Source organism: Onychomys torridus, chromosome 2 (assembly GCF_903995425.1).
Source record: "Onychomys torridus chromosome 2, mOncTor1.1, whole genome shotgun sequence".
In the NCBI taxonomy this organism is placed as follows: Eukaryota; Metazoa; Chordata; class Mammalia; order Rodentia; family Cricetidae; genus Onychomys; species Onychomys torridus.
This window is the reverse complement of record NC_050444.1, coordinates 56,077,999-56,093,899: the sequence shown is the minus strand read 5'-3', so window position 1 is coordinate 56,093,899 and position 15,901 is coordinate 56,077,999.

The window sequence follows — 15,901 nt, the reverse complement described above, 5'->3', positions numbered from 1 at the left end:
GAGGGTGACTCACAGCTTCAGAGGTTCAGTCCATTATGATCATGAAGGGGAGCATGGCAGTGTTCAGGCAAATGTGGTGCTAGAGCTGAGAATTCTACATCTTGCAGGCAACAGGAAGTCAACTGTCAGTCACACTGAGTAAAGCTTGAGCAAAAGAGACCTCAAAGCCCGCCCCCACAGTGACACACTTCCTCCAACAAGGCCACCTTTCCTAATAGTGTCACTCCCTTATGAGGCTATTTTCTTTCAAACCACCATACATATAATTAATTTTCTCAAATACATGGACTATGAACTATCAGTTAGCGAACCCTAATGTAAACTATGGACTTTTGAGTGATAATTATGTGCAAATGTAGGTTCACCAATTCTATCATATACCCCTGTGTGGAGGGGGACTGGATAAAGGAAAAGGCTATAGTGTATGTGAAGGTAGGTTATAGGTAAAAAACAATATGTGTACTTTTAGCTTAATTTTACTGTGAACTTCATATTTGTATAAATTCTTACTTTTAAAAATTAGCATATTTTAATAATTTAGGTTTGCTAAAAATCTTTGCAGAAAGTACAGGGAGTCCCCATAATTTTCAATACTTCCAATGTCCAATAATGTCTTGATTTGTACTGCAATTATTGAATACTAAGCTTTATGGTAAGGAGCTAGATGATTCCTTCTTAAGATTAAATGTAAGGAAGCCAGGGTGTCTGTTTTCATCACTTCTACTCAACATCATCCATAGAAGTACTAGTTAATATGATAAAGCAAGGAAGGAAACAAAGTATACACAGATAGCGAAGCATGGATTGAAACTACCAATCTGAGTTTCTTTCCAGAGGGATCTGTGGACTACATGTAAGCAAAGACTGTTGGAGTACCACATCCAGAAAACTGCTATCTGTCCGTGAAATGCAAACAAACAGTTGAATGAAATAATGAAAACAATTCAAGATATAAAAATAGAATTTAACAAAGAAATAGAATCACTAAAAAAAAATCCTCAAATTGAAATAAGACTGGAAAGAAAAATTACGAAGTCAGACAGAAGCCTCAGAGGTAAGCCTAAGGTGTTGAAGTCTAGGTAAAGCCTCAGGGGTAAGCCTCAGGTATGGAAGGCTAGGTAGATGAAATGGATAGTGCAGTCAAATAAATTATTAAACAAAAAAATCCAGGCACAAAGCATCCAGAAAATCTTGGACATTTTGAAACAAAACAAAACAAAAACCTATGTATAAAAGGTACAGAGGAAGGAAAAGAAAGAAATACACAGACAATATTTTGACACAGGTAATACTTTAGACAAAATTAGAAAAATCTTTCCAATCTAAAGGAGGTGCCTTTAGAGATACAAGAAGCATCTAAAACACCAAAAAGGCAGGACCACAATAAAATTACCCCTGACAGGTTGTCAAAACACTAAATGTACATAATAAAGAATATTAAAAGCTGCAGTGGAAAAAGGCCAAGTAACATATAAAAAGGCAAAGCTATAAGAATTATACCTAACTTTTCAATGGAGACTTTGAAAGCCAGAAGAGACTGGTCAAATGTGTTCCATAAACTCTGAGTTCACAGATACCAGTTCAGACTACTGTACCTATCAAAACTATCAATCATAATCAAAGGAGAAAGAAATACATTCCTTGATAATACCAAATTTAAGCAATTTCTATCTACCAATCCAGCTCTACAGAGGCACTAGAAGAAATACTTCATTCTGAAGGGGTTAACTATATCCAAGAAGGCACAGGGAGAAATAATCTCATAACAGTAAATTAAAAAAGGAAAAGCATTGACATCATAAAAAAACATAAAAAAAACAATGTTTATTAATAACCATCAATGTTAATGGTGTAAAACCCCCACCCCCAAAAGTCACAGACTAGCAGATTGCACTGGAAAACAGGATCCATCCTTTCTGCTGCAATCAAGAAACACACCTTAACACCTTAACATCAAGTTTTACAGGGTAAAAGGGCAGAAAAAGATATTTAAAGCAAACAGACCAAGGATCAGGTGTTATCATTTTATCTGACAAAACAGACTTTAAACCAACCTAATCAGAAGAGACAGAGAAGGAAACTTGAATAGCCATCTAAAGAAAGATCCATCAAGAGGATATTGCTGCTCTAAATGTTTATGTGCCAAACATAAGAGCATCTAATTTCTTAAAAGAAACTCCACTACAGATAAATTTGCATACTGAAGCCCCACAGTGATTGTGAATAACTTTAATATTTTACCCTTGCTAATAGACAGATCATCCAGAAAAAAGTAAGGCTTGAAATGTTGAATTTAAATAATATTATAAATGAAAGGGACATAGCCAACTTCTATAGAACATTTCACACAAACACAAAAGAATAAACTTTCCTCTTATCAGCTCATGGAACTTTCTCCAAAAGTCCACATACTTGGACACAAAGCAAGTCACAATGGATACTAGATAACACTCTGCATCCTCTCTGACCCCTATGGATTAAAAAAATAGAACAATAGAAATGGCAGAAATTATACAAACCTATAAAAACTGAACTCATTACTGAGTAAAAAATTAGTTAAAACATAAATCAAGAAAAAAATTTAAAATGTTTTAAAATTAAATGAAAATAAAGACATAACATACTAGTTGTGTCCCAAGGTACACAATGAAGACCTTTCTAATGGGCAACAATCAAAAATCATTGGTCATTGATATTCCTCAACATCAAAGTTCTCAATTCCTCAATAAAAATACACAGACTCACAGAACAGATGTAAAAACAAGATTCACCCTTCTGCATCAAAGAAACACACCTTAACATCAAAAAGCATTACCCCGGGGCAAAGGGTTGGAAAAATACATTTCAAGCAAATGGACCTAAGAAGCAAGCTGGTATAGCCATTTTAATGTCTAACAAAATAGACTTCAAACCAAAACTAACCAGAAGAGATAGGAAAGGACACTACATATTCATCAAAGGAAAACTCCACCAAGATGACATTTCAATTTTTAACATCTATGCCCTAAACACAAGGGCACCAAGTTTAAAACAAAACAAAACAAAACACTACTACAGCTTAAATCACATGGCTCTCACACACTGCTAGTGGGAGACTTCAATACTCTGCTCTCACCAATGGACAGGTCATCTGGACAAAAACTAAACAGAGCAATGCTGGAGCTAACAGACATACTAAAACAGATGGACCTAGCAGATGCTTACAGGATACTTCATCCAAACACAAAAGAATATGCCTTCTTCTCTGCACCTCATAAAACGTTCTCAAAAATTGACCACATATGTGAACACAAAACAAGTCACAACAGAAACAAGAAAATTAAAATAACTCCCTGCATCCTATCAGACCAGCATGGAATAAAACTGGATATCAACAACAATAAAATCAACAGAATGTACTAACTACTAACTCATGAAAACTGAACATTCTCTACTGAATAATAAATGGGTCAAAGAAGAAATTAAGAAAGAAATTAAATGGCTGTAAATATGGTACAGTTGTTAAAAGCTAGGCTCACAATAAAAAAAATATTAGAAAGAAATAAAGATTTTCTAGAATTGAATGAAAATGAATACATGACATACTCAAACTTATGGGACAATGGAAACAGTAGTAAGAGGAAAATTCATGCACTAACTGCTTACACAAAAAAAACTCATACTAGTGTGAGAAATCTCAAACTAGTAACTTAACAGCACATTTGAAAGCTCTAGAACAAAAAGAAGAAATCACATGTCAAAGGAGTAGTTGGCAAGCACTAATCAAACTCAGGGCTGAAATCAATAAAATAGAAACAAACAAATATAAAGAAGCAATCAGAGTCTGTTCTTTGAGAAAAACCAGTAAGATCAACAAACTCTTATCCCAATAACTAAAATACATGGAAAGATTTTCCAGATTAACAAATCAGAAATGAAAAGGGACAAAAAAGCAGACACTGAGGAAATCAAGGAAATCACAAAGACATACTTCAAAGAACTGCACTCCATCAAATTTTAAAGTCTAAGGAAATGGATAATTTTCTTGATAATACCACTTATTAAAATTAAATCAAGATCAGATAAGCAATTAAACAGACCTATGATCCCTAGTAAAATAGAAGCAGTCACTGAAAATTTCTCAAGGGAAAAAAAAAAAAGAAAAAGCCCAAGAAATGGTTTTAGTACAGAATTCTACCAGTTTCCAAAGAAGAATTCATGCCAAACTCAATTTTTTTCACAAATGGAAACAGAAGAAACATTTTCAAATTCTTTTTATGAGGCCACAGTTAACTCTGATACCCAAACCACATAAAGACCCAACAAAAAAGAGAATTACAGACCAATTCCCCTTACGAACATAGATGTAAAATTACTCAATAAAATATTTGCCAAAAGAATTCAAGATTACATAAAAAAGTTCATCCACCATGATTAAGCAGGCTTTATTGCAGAGATGCAGGAAAGTTCCAATATATGAAAATCAATAAGTGTAATCTACATATAAACAAACTGACTGAAAAACAAACAAACAAACATGTCACCTCATTAGATGCAGAAAATATCTTCACCAAAATCTAACACTCCTTCATGATAAAAGTCCTGGAGAGATTAGTGATACAAGGGACATATATCAACATAATAAAGGCAGTTTACAGAAAACCCAAAGTCAACATCAACTTAAATGAAATTAAGTGAAACTCAAAGCAATTCCACTAAAATCGGGACTAAGGCAAGATTGTTCACCATAACTATTCCATAAAGTACCTGAAATCTTAGCTAGAGCAATAACACAACTGAAAGAGATCAAGGTGGACACAAATTAGAGAGGAGGAAATCAAAGTATCATTGTTTGCAGACATGATAATCTATATAAGTGACCTGAAAAATTCCACAAGGAAACTCCTACAGCTGATAAACATTTTCAACAAAGTAGCTGAATACAAAATTTCTTCACAAATTCAGTTGCCCTCCCGTACACAAATGACAAATGGACTAAGAAAGAAATGAGGGAAACAACACCCTTCATGGCAGCCTCCAGTAATATAAAATATCTTGGGGAATTCTAACCAAGCAAATGGAAGATTTATGAAACAAAACCCTCAAGTTTTTGAAGAAAGAAATTGAAGAAGATATCAGAAGATGGAAATATCTCCCATGTTATGTTCATGATGTTCATGGGTTAATAGTAAATAGTAAAATGTCCATCACACCAAAAGCAATCTACAGATTCAATGCAATCCTCATCAATATTCCAACACAGTTCTTCATGTATCTTGAAAGAACAATTCTCAGCTTCATATGGAAACACACACACACACACACACACACACACACACACGCACGCACGCGCGCAGACACACACACACACACACAACCAGGATAGCTAAAACAATCCTGAACAATAGAAGAATTGCTAGAGGTCTCACCACTCCCCACTGCAAGTTGTGCAACAAAGCTATAGTAATAACAACAGCATGGTATTGGCATAAAACCAAACATGCTGATCAATGGAATTGAATTGAAGACTCAAACATAAACCAAATCTGGACATCAAATTTTTGATAAAGAAGCCAGAAATACACACTGGAAAAAAAGACAGCATCTTCAATAAATGGTGCTGATCAAACTGGTCTGCATGTAGAAGAATGCAAATAGAGCCATACTTCTAACCCTGCACAAAACTCAACCCCAAATGGATCAAAAACCTCAAAACCAGATACACCGAATCTGAAAGAAGAGAAAGTGGGGAATATCCTTGAACTCATTGTTACAAGACTTTCTGAACAGAACACCATTAATGCAGGCACTAAGATCAACAATTAATAAATGGGATCTCACAAAACTGTAAAGTTTCTATAAAGCAAAGGACACTGTCATTCAGTCAAAGTGGCAGCCTACAGAATGGGAAGATGGGATAAATTTTTACCAACTTCATGTCAAACAGAAGGCTAATATCCAAAATATATAAAGGACTCAAGAAACTATATATCAAAAATTCAAGTAATCCAATTTAAAATGGGGTATAGACCTAAACCAAGAATTCTCAATAGAGGAAACTCAAATGGCAGAGAAACACTTAAAGAAATGTTCAATATCCTTAGCCATTATGAAAATGCAAGTCAAAACTACTTTGAGATTCCATTTTAAACCTGTAAAAATGGCTAAGATCAGTAACACAAGTGACAGTTCATGCTGTCAAGGATGTGGAATAAGGGAAAAACTCATCCATTACTTATGGAGTGCAAACTTGTACAGCCACTATGGAAATCAGTATGTCAGTTCCTTACAAAGATGGGAATCGATCTACCTCAAGATCCAGATATACCACTCTTAAGCATATATGCAAAGGATGCTTCATCCTACCACAAGGCCACTTCTCCAACTATGTCCACTGATGCTCTATTAATAATAGTCAGAAATTGGAAATAACCTAGATGTTCCTCAACAAAATAATGGATAAAGAAAATGTGGTAGATTTACACAATGGAGTATTACTCAGCTGTTAAAAACCAAACCAAACCAAAACATGACACCACGAAATTTGCAGGCCAATGGATGAAACTAGAAAAAAATCATTACAGAGACACTTGCTTAACCATGCTCATTGCTGCTCTATTGCTAATGGCCAGGATATAGAAATACCCTAGATGTACATCAACTGAAGAATGGACAATGAAAATGTGGTATATTCATAAAATGTAATAAAATTCAGCTGTTAGGAAAATTGAAAGTATGGAATTTGCGGATAAATGGGTACAGCTAGAAATAATCATCCAGAGTGAGGTAACCCAGACCCAGAAAGTCAAACATTGCATGTTTTTTCTTACATGTGGATGTTAGCTTTTAAGCTTTAGTTATGTGGTTTTCAATTACAATAACCACAGAGTTGAGGCAGCTAATAAGGGATGGGGTAAGGAAGGGAAAAGAGACTATAGTGTTATAAATAGACATGGGAGAAATTAGAATAGAAGGATTAAATGGGGTAGGGGATGAGAGGCAAAAGAAAGGATGAAAAATGGAGAGGAATAACTATCACTAAAGGCCTTTTGAAAAGCCGTGTAGAGACCTATTACTGTAGAAGCTTCCTGATCTACACATATGTGAAAGGAATTTGAATAACAGCTAAGGCAATATCCCAACTGGGCATCTTATGCTACCAATAAAACCCATAGACGTCCCACACCCAACATTACAGGCTATTGCCAAGGCTACTGGTTATCTTCCACAACCTGGTGGTTATGCCCCATTGCTGAAAACACCAGTCATTTATATCACTGAACATGGGTAGACACACACACACACACACACACACACACACACACACACACACGTCTTCTCACTCCAGAGAGGGAGCTCACAACAGATCAAAGTACAGATACTACCAAAGTACAATTAGGCGAATCAATAAATTTTATTGAAGTTACTTACAGGAATGTGGGTGAAAGTTTACTTACAGGAGCAGAAATGACTAAAAGACAGATGTATCACCAAAGACCACAAGCATGAGTGACAGCTCACAAAAGTTGGAAACCTTCAGGCAGCTCAACAGGTTAAAGAATGCCCTTTCCCATTGGTCTGAGCCTCTTTTTTGTTGTTGTTGTTTTTTTGTTTTTTGTTTTTGTTTTTCTAGGCAGTTTGGCTTGTCTCTGCTTCTTCTAGGTGGCTGGTTACCTCAGAGTCTTTGCAGCTTGGCTCATTGGAGAGTGATTCTCAGTAGTCTTTACTTTTTAATATACTCTTAAGGGAGGAGGAAACCAGTGAACCTAGTCAGTTTCAGGGACTTCCTAAGGCTATTTTGAGTTGTTTACTTCCCATCTCAATTAGCTTTCCTGAAGGACAGAATGTTTAAATCGTGCAGGAAACTGCTATATAACCATTGGTTCCAACTAGAAGCATCACGCTACTAACTAGCATTTGTGGTACTGGGAAGGTACTCAGTATGCCACCAGAGGAGAAAAGTAAATGTCAACATCACCCAGCTACAAACTGCAACCTACAACGGAGACCTGCCTTTGAGATATACTGGTACAATAGTGGCACAAATGTCACAGGAATGGCCAACCACTTTTTGCTGGGATTTAAGGCTCACTCCATGAGATGGGACCCATTCCTGACACTGCTGAAGTGACCAAGAACCTGAGACTAGACAACGCACGGACCTAGGAGGAAATCTGCTAGCATTATTCTGCTAAAGGAGCACAGCAATGAGATATGACTCCTAGTGGCATGCTGCTATGCCCATCAATTAATGCATCACACAGCCCTCTCAGAAAATCCTCTTTTCATGGTGGATGGTAGTTAACAAAGAGATCCACAACTGGACAATTTGCAGAAAGTGAGAGACTTTGGAGCACTCTGCCTAAATGTAATGACTTTATCAATCCCTGCCCATAAGGGCACAGGGATCTATGCTGAAGAGAAGGCAGAAAGATTTTGAGAGCCAGAGGTGATGGATGACTCAACGAAAACAGTAAGTTTTGAACACAACAGGTGAATTTAGAGACTGTGACAGCAGGCAAAAGACCTGCACAAGATCAAACCAGACAAAACTCCAGCACTGAGAAAGGGAAGTATACATGAAGTCCCACCCCTAACCAAGAAGATATTTGCATTAGTACCTGCTGTAAAAGGGAAACTCAGCTTTCTCACTGAGTATATCAACCACACTCTAGAGCAAGTCAAATGCCCACTGGGCGGCACAAAATGGACTCCATGGTGTTTTTTGTTTGTTTGTTTTGGTATTTTTGGTTTTATTGGATTTTAGTTTCTTTTGATTTTTTTTTGTGGGGGAAGAACATGAAGTTGGGTGGGCAGGGATGTGGGAAGGCTATGGGAGGAGTTGGGGTAAGCAAAATAATATAATAAAAATAGACTAAATAAAATTATTTTAAATAATAATGAAAAGAAATGCACTAGACTAAAAAACAACTCTACATTCATTTACACAAGTCTTGTGCTCCTAGCATTATCACTGAGAAAATAACTGTGCTCAGTCAAAACTCTATGAATGTTCATAGAAGCTGTACTTATAACAGCCCCAAACAAGCAATAACCTGGGTACTTTCAGTGAATGAAAAGCTAAGCAAACTATGCTCAAAAGGAACTATTGATATACCACATTATGCTGAGAAAGATACAGAATTTAAAAGAGAAAATCCCAATGGGATGCACTCCACATGATACCACTCTTAATTTGGTAAAATTGTAGTAACTGATCATATTCATGATTTCTGGGTTTTAAGGCAACGGAAGTCAGAATGAGGTCATGTGGATGCTTGCCACTTTTCCTGTCCCAAAGTTAATATCCTGGATGATATTTTGTCATTTTTTTTTGTAAGATGTTACCTTTGGGGAAACTATTCAAAAGACAGAAAGAACTTTCCTGTATTATTTATTGTAACTGCATCCACAATTGTCTTAAAATTAAAATTTTAAAAATAACTAGCAACTAAATATTACCTAGCTAAAACACAATTTAAACTCAGAGTTATATCTAGGTTAAAACTAAATTGGTAGAAAGAGAAAAAGCAGATTGATGTTAACCAAAAGACAGATAAATTGGCTATTTTAATATAAGAAGGGATTTTTAATCATGAGGACATAAAAATCCTAATTATGTAGGCTGGAGAAATGGATCATCAATTAAAATCACTGACCACTCATCCAGGGGACCCAGGTTCAACTCCCCGCACCCACATGGCAGCTCACAATTGTCTGTAACTCCAGTTCCTGGGTATTTGACACTCTTTTCTGCCTTCCATGGGTGCTAGGCACATACATGGTATACAGACCTGCATGAAGGCAAACATCCAGGCACATAAAATAAAATGAAACTTTAAACATTTCTAAGTATGTGTATACTAATTAGAACCATCAGAAAGCAATTAGAACTGAAAAGGTGCAAGAAGAATTAATCAAAGACACAATTATTGTTGAGATCTCTATCCCCTCTATCAAAAAGGGATAGAAGAACTCAATATAAAATTGATAGAAGAAGTCAATATAAAATAAGAGACAGATGACAGAACAAATGCCACCAACCTGCCTGGCCATGTTAGCGTCTATAGGACCCGCCACTCAACAAGAATAAACTGCATGTTATTTTCCAAGCACATGAAACATTCACCAATATAGAAAATATCATGGCCCACAGAATACATTTCAACAATTTAAAAAGATTCAAAAAATAAAAAAGGATGTTCTCTGACCATAGTACAATTAGGAACTCAATAATCTGCAAACTCTTCAAATATTTGAAAATCAAATGTTTCAATAATCCATAGGTTAAAAAAGAAATTTAAATGAAAATCAGAAAATATTTTGTTTTGAATGTAAAGGAAATCACAGGAGATCAAAAACTGTAGGTTAAAACTAAAACAGTTATGTTGAAATTTATAGTAAGGCATGGCAAAATTTAAAGAATTAGAATGACCTCAAATCAATGATATCATTTCTCATCTAAAGCATTACAAAAAAAGGGGCAAATGCAGTCTAAAGCAATGAGATGAAAGGGGGAAAGTGGATATCAGTGAATCAGACAACACAAAAATAAGAGGAAGCCAGGAGAAGTGGCTCTTGCCTTCAATCTCAGCACTTAGGAAGGAGAGGCAAGTGATCTCTGTGAGTTTGAGGCCAATTTGGTTTACATCAGTAGTTCTCAACTAGTGGGTCATGACCTCTTTGGGGTTGAATGACCCTTTCACAGGCTCGCCTAAGACTATTAGAAAGCACAGATATTTACATTATGATTAGTAACAATAGCAAAATTACAGTCATGAAGTAGCTCTGAAAATAATTTTATGGTTGGGAGTCACCACAACAGGAGAGGTTGCATTAAAGTGTCACAGCATAAGGAAGGTTGAGAACTACTGGTCTACATGGTGAGTTCCAGGCCATCCAGGGCTAAATATTGAGACCTTGGCTCAAAACAAATCAAGAGAACATCTCTGGAATGTAATCTGGTTCTCTGAGAGTTTATAATAAATAAATAAAAATGATAAACCTTCAACCAGATTACAGAAATATTATTAAGGCTAATCTGCATGAATTTGATAACTTTGCTGAAATAAACAAATCTATGGAAGACAAAACATATCAAAAAATACTATAAAAGAATAAGACAACCTGAACATCATCATATCCATTAAATAAATGGCTGTTGTAGTTTAAAAAAATCCCCCTCTAAAGAAAAATCCAAGACAATTATTCCATCAAACATTTAAAAAAGCAATGATTTAGCCTTTCAAAAAATTTTGCAAGCATACCACTTCAACTAAATCTGAGATCAGTATTTCAGGGATAGAAAACTAAAGATATTGTAAGAAACTGTAAACCATAACTAAACTATCCTTCAAAAATAATATATATATATGTATATATATTATTAAAGAAAATATCCAATTAAATGCAGCAATATATAATAGGATAATACATCATGACTAACTAGTTTACATCCAGGGATGCAAAATTGGGTTAGAATCAGACAGCCAAGACAATTTCTCATAGTAACAAATTAAAATAAAACCTTCTATTGACACAGGAATAAACAACTGACAAAAACCAACATGCCTCTTAAAATTTATTTTCAAAAATCTAGTAATAGAACATCCTCAAACTCATAACAGGCAACCACTAAACATGTGAAGTTAATCCTCAACAGCAAAAGAATGAGCGCTTTCTGTCAGAACAGTAAAGACAAAGAAATTTGCCCTCACATTTCGGTGTAACATTATACAAGGAGTGTGAACACTCAGCATGTCATGAAAATTGAGTAGTGACACTGAGGGTGACTGAAAAAGCCATAGTGAAACATTATATTATGTTTACTTAAAAACACAAAAATAATACATATAAGTGAATATACATATATAAATAATTTATTTAAATGATTTATGCCATGTAGGGTGATAATGCTCCCTTAAGAGCCATAGACTATCTAACAAAACTCCATATCAGGCATGGGAAACATTACGTCAAGTTTTTGGTCAGGGGGTTTAAGCATCTTCCGGATGGATGTACACTAATACCACTGCCCTTGATTGTTTTCCAGGAACTTAAAGCTGAGATCACCATGAAGGCAGCACACACTTCACACAAAAGATTTAGAAGATTCTAGCTGGAACTGGCCTAGAAGGCTCCTTTCTGAGGACAAGCTCGTATAGTATCTGAAAATACAATGCAAGCTGCCAAGGAAGAAAAGCAATTAACAGTACTACTAGCTGTAAAACCTATGAATCACAAAAATGGCCAGCATGGCAAGCTAACCCCAAGGATACAATAGTGACACTCATTTCTTGGGTAATCAAGAGCCATCTTATTGTACTCAAGGTCTTTTCAATAGGAGGGAATTCACCACCTGGTACTGCAAACCCGTGCCTGGTAGGGTAATGGACCCTAGAGAAGAACCTGTAACCGACATTTCCCTAAACCATTATAATTCCCACCTGCATTCTAATTTCTGAAACTGCAGCATAAATCTCAACCTATCTGCAGATAAGTGCAGCTCTGACTCCTCATCAAAGGAGCTTCTTTGTTCAGTGGATGGCAACATTGCTAAAAGCCACAACTGGTCAGAATGCAGAGAACAGCTAACTGGGGGTGCCCACAGCTGCATCCCCAGTGTGACACCTGCACTACAGTCTCAGGAAAGAGGACAAAAGTCGACAGCATACTTGAACAGACATTTCACATGACTACGCAAATGGCCAAGAAGCTTGTGGAAGGATGACAAATGTCAGGATCCAAACTGCAACTCTGCTGAAGACTTCCCATGATGACTCTTCCTCTTATAATGTATATATGGAAGCGATTGGAGTTCTCGTATACTGATGGCAGAGATTTAAAAGCATAGAAGCTGTTAATAAGGTGTCTTAGTTAGAGTTATCATTACTCTAATGAAACACCATGATCAAAAACAAGTTGGGGAGGAAAGGGTTTATCTGGCTTTTGCTTCCACATCACTGTTCATCATTGAAGGAAGTCATGGCAGGAACTTAAGCTGGACAGGAACCTGGAGGCAGGAGCTGATGCAGAGGCCATAGAGGAGTGCTGCTTACTGGCTTGCCCCTCATGGCTTGCTCTCTTACATAACCCAGGACCTCCATCCTAGAATGGCTACACACACAATGGGCTTGGACCTCCCACATCAATCACTAATCAAGGAACGCCCTACATGCTTACCTACAGCCTGATCTTTTTAAATTAAATTATTCATTTATTTTGCATTCAGACCCCAGTTTTCCCTCCCTTCTCACCTCTCATTCCCTCCCCTACCTCCCTATCATCCCACCTCCCATCCACTGCTCCTCTATTTCTGTTGAGAAAGGGGCAGGCCTCCCATGGGTATCAACAAAGCATGGCATCTCAAGTTGACACAGGACTAAGGTCCTCCCCTTGTATTAAGACTGGGCAAGGCAACCCAGTATGAGAAATAGGTTCCTAAAAGTCAGCCAAAATGTTAGTGACAGTCCCTGCTCCCACTGCTAGGAGTTCAACAAATATTTGCCCAGAGCAAATACTCAATAGAAAAACCTGTGCAGAATGGCTCTTAAGAACTTTGTTTATAAAAGAAAATTGGAATTATCTCTATAATACTCACTAATGGTGAAAGGAACAATGCCTTGAATTATTATTGATTCAATGGAATACTATCCTGTATAAAGGAATAAACTACTACAAATTCAAATAACATAAATTAATATGAAAATAATACCCTGAATACAATTACATGATTCCATTTTTATAAAATCTAAAACAATAAAAAATTTATCTGCTCATAAAAGAAACAAATCCATGGCTGCCTTGGGCATGGAGAAGAAAAAGAGACAGGAAGAGTTTCTGGGGCAAAACAAGCTTTCTACACTGACAATTGGTAGTGTTTTTATAGTTGTGCACATACATGCAAAATTTACTCAAGATATATACTTCAGATGGGTTCAGTTCATTTTAGGGCATTATATCTCAATATTGACAGTTTTGTTTGTTTTTTTGTTTTGTTTTGTTTTTCGAGACAGGGTTTCTCTGTGTAGTTTTGGTGCCTGTCCTGGATCTCACTCTGTAGACCAGGCTGGCCTTGAACTCACAGAGATCTGCCTGTCTCTGCCTCTTGAGAGCTGGGATTAAAGGCTTGCGCCACCACCACTGGGCCTATTGACAGTTTTTAAAAGTGTAATTTAGAGACAAAATTTTTTCACTGAATTTCAAAGTGCCAGAGCATTTTCAAGGTAAATCTTGTAAATTTCTACTCACATCTGTTCCCGAAGGACCCTTCCTCAGAAAGTCCACCTTTTTCTATCAGCCTATCTGAAGACAGCCAGTTCTATGTGTCCCTCTAGTTGCACACACGTGGGAAACGTTTAACAGCTCTGATAAATGGCTCTGAGATTATCAAAAGATAGTAGATTTTTCTAGACTGGGTACTATGTATTGTTAATACATAGCCTGCAGCCATAGGAGGTTTGTGCTGTGCTGGTGCCAGGGAATACAATTGGAAGAAACTCTACAAAGGAACTGCAGACTTCAAGGGAACTTTTAAATTCAGAAATTAAGACTATGTAGGCTTTCAGCTGGGAGGCCACACGTTGAAAAGCAGGGTGGCGGCACCTCTAGTGTCAGGTAGCTGAATGCAGGGAAGCTGTTGAGTTGGGGTTGGCAGGAGTGAGAGCAGAGCAGACCTGACAGAGAGCTTGGGTAGCCCCCATTCCTCAGCAGCCAAGGCAAACAGGAGCGCTTGCTCTTACTGTGGACCCAGAGGGAAGGAACTGAAAGCTGGGATCATAAACCCGGAAGGAAAACTCAGTATCTGTACAAGTTATGTAACTCTGTATCAGTCCTGGCATATGTTACCGAGTGAGGCTGAATCACCACAGGGAGGGCACTTTTTCAGTCTTAGAAAAATGGAGCTTCCACAGCCCTATAAAGAGAAGAATTTGAGAGTACGATGTGCGTTTTATCGAAACTGTTCGTAATGTCGTACTTATTTCTGTCACAAAAGATGGCCACTTTTCTCTGGAATACTATTTACTTTTCAATGGTTTTTCAGTATTTCTTATTGCAATAGAAAGAACATCTTTTGTGACTGCTTGTCACTTAAAACCTTGCAAATTCTGTTGCCTTCATAAAGTCTTTGGAGAGGAAGTCTTGGCCAGGGAGCAGGGGAGCTCCTCCACGGGGCACTGGGCAAGAATATACGATGCCGGCTGTGTTCAAGAACTCCAGGGCACTTTCTACAGTTCCTGCCAGAAAACCCCAGTGTAGAGCCGTTATCAGAAACTGGGGCACACAAGGTTAACGGCGCCAAACAAAACAGAGAAAGAGGAGGGAGAGAGAGGAAAGAGGAGAGAGAATGGGGAGTCCTGAGAGAGACGGTAGAGAAGGACAGAGGAGCCTTGGCAGTGACCAGTTTTCCCATCACCTCCCTGAGGAAATTTTCCCGAGATCAGTGACTCCAACGAAGGAGAGAACAGACATTTTATAACCTTTTGAAGGGCAAGAAGTTCAACATCACTTGATTCACTTCAACATATCATATGTGACAGGGAGCATGGAGGCGCAAAGTCAAAAACTCTTACCTGTCCATCCCAGGAAGAGTGTCAGGGAGATATGGCCTGATGTGGCTCTGGAGTTTGGCCTAAAAGTGCAGGTCCCTGTTCCAACAGTTCCGTCATGGCAAACTGCCCAATGAATATTTCCTCTTAAGTCTTTGGCAGTGCTGGAGGTTGAACCCAGAACCCGGACACTCTATGCCAGTGTTCTGCCAGACACATCCCCAGCCTTTTTACTTAGAGATGGGGTCATGCTAAGTTACCCAAGCTAGCCTTGAGCTTGCTTTGGAACCCGGGAAAGCTTTGAAAATATGATCTGCCTGATTTAGCCTCTCAAGTATCTAAGATTATAGACCTGTGCCAGCAGGCCATCCTTC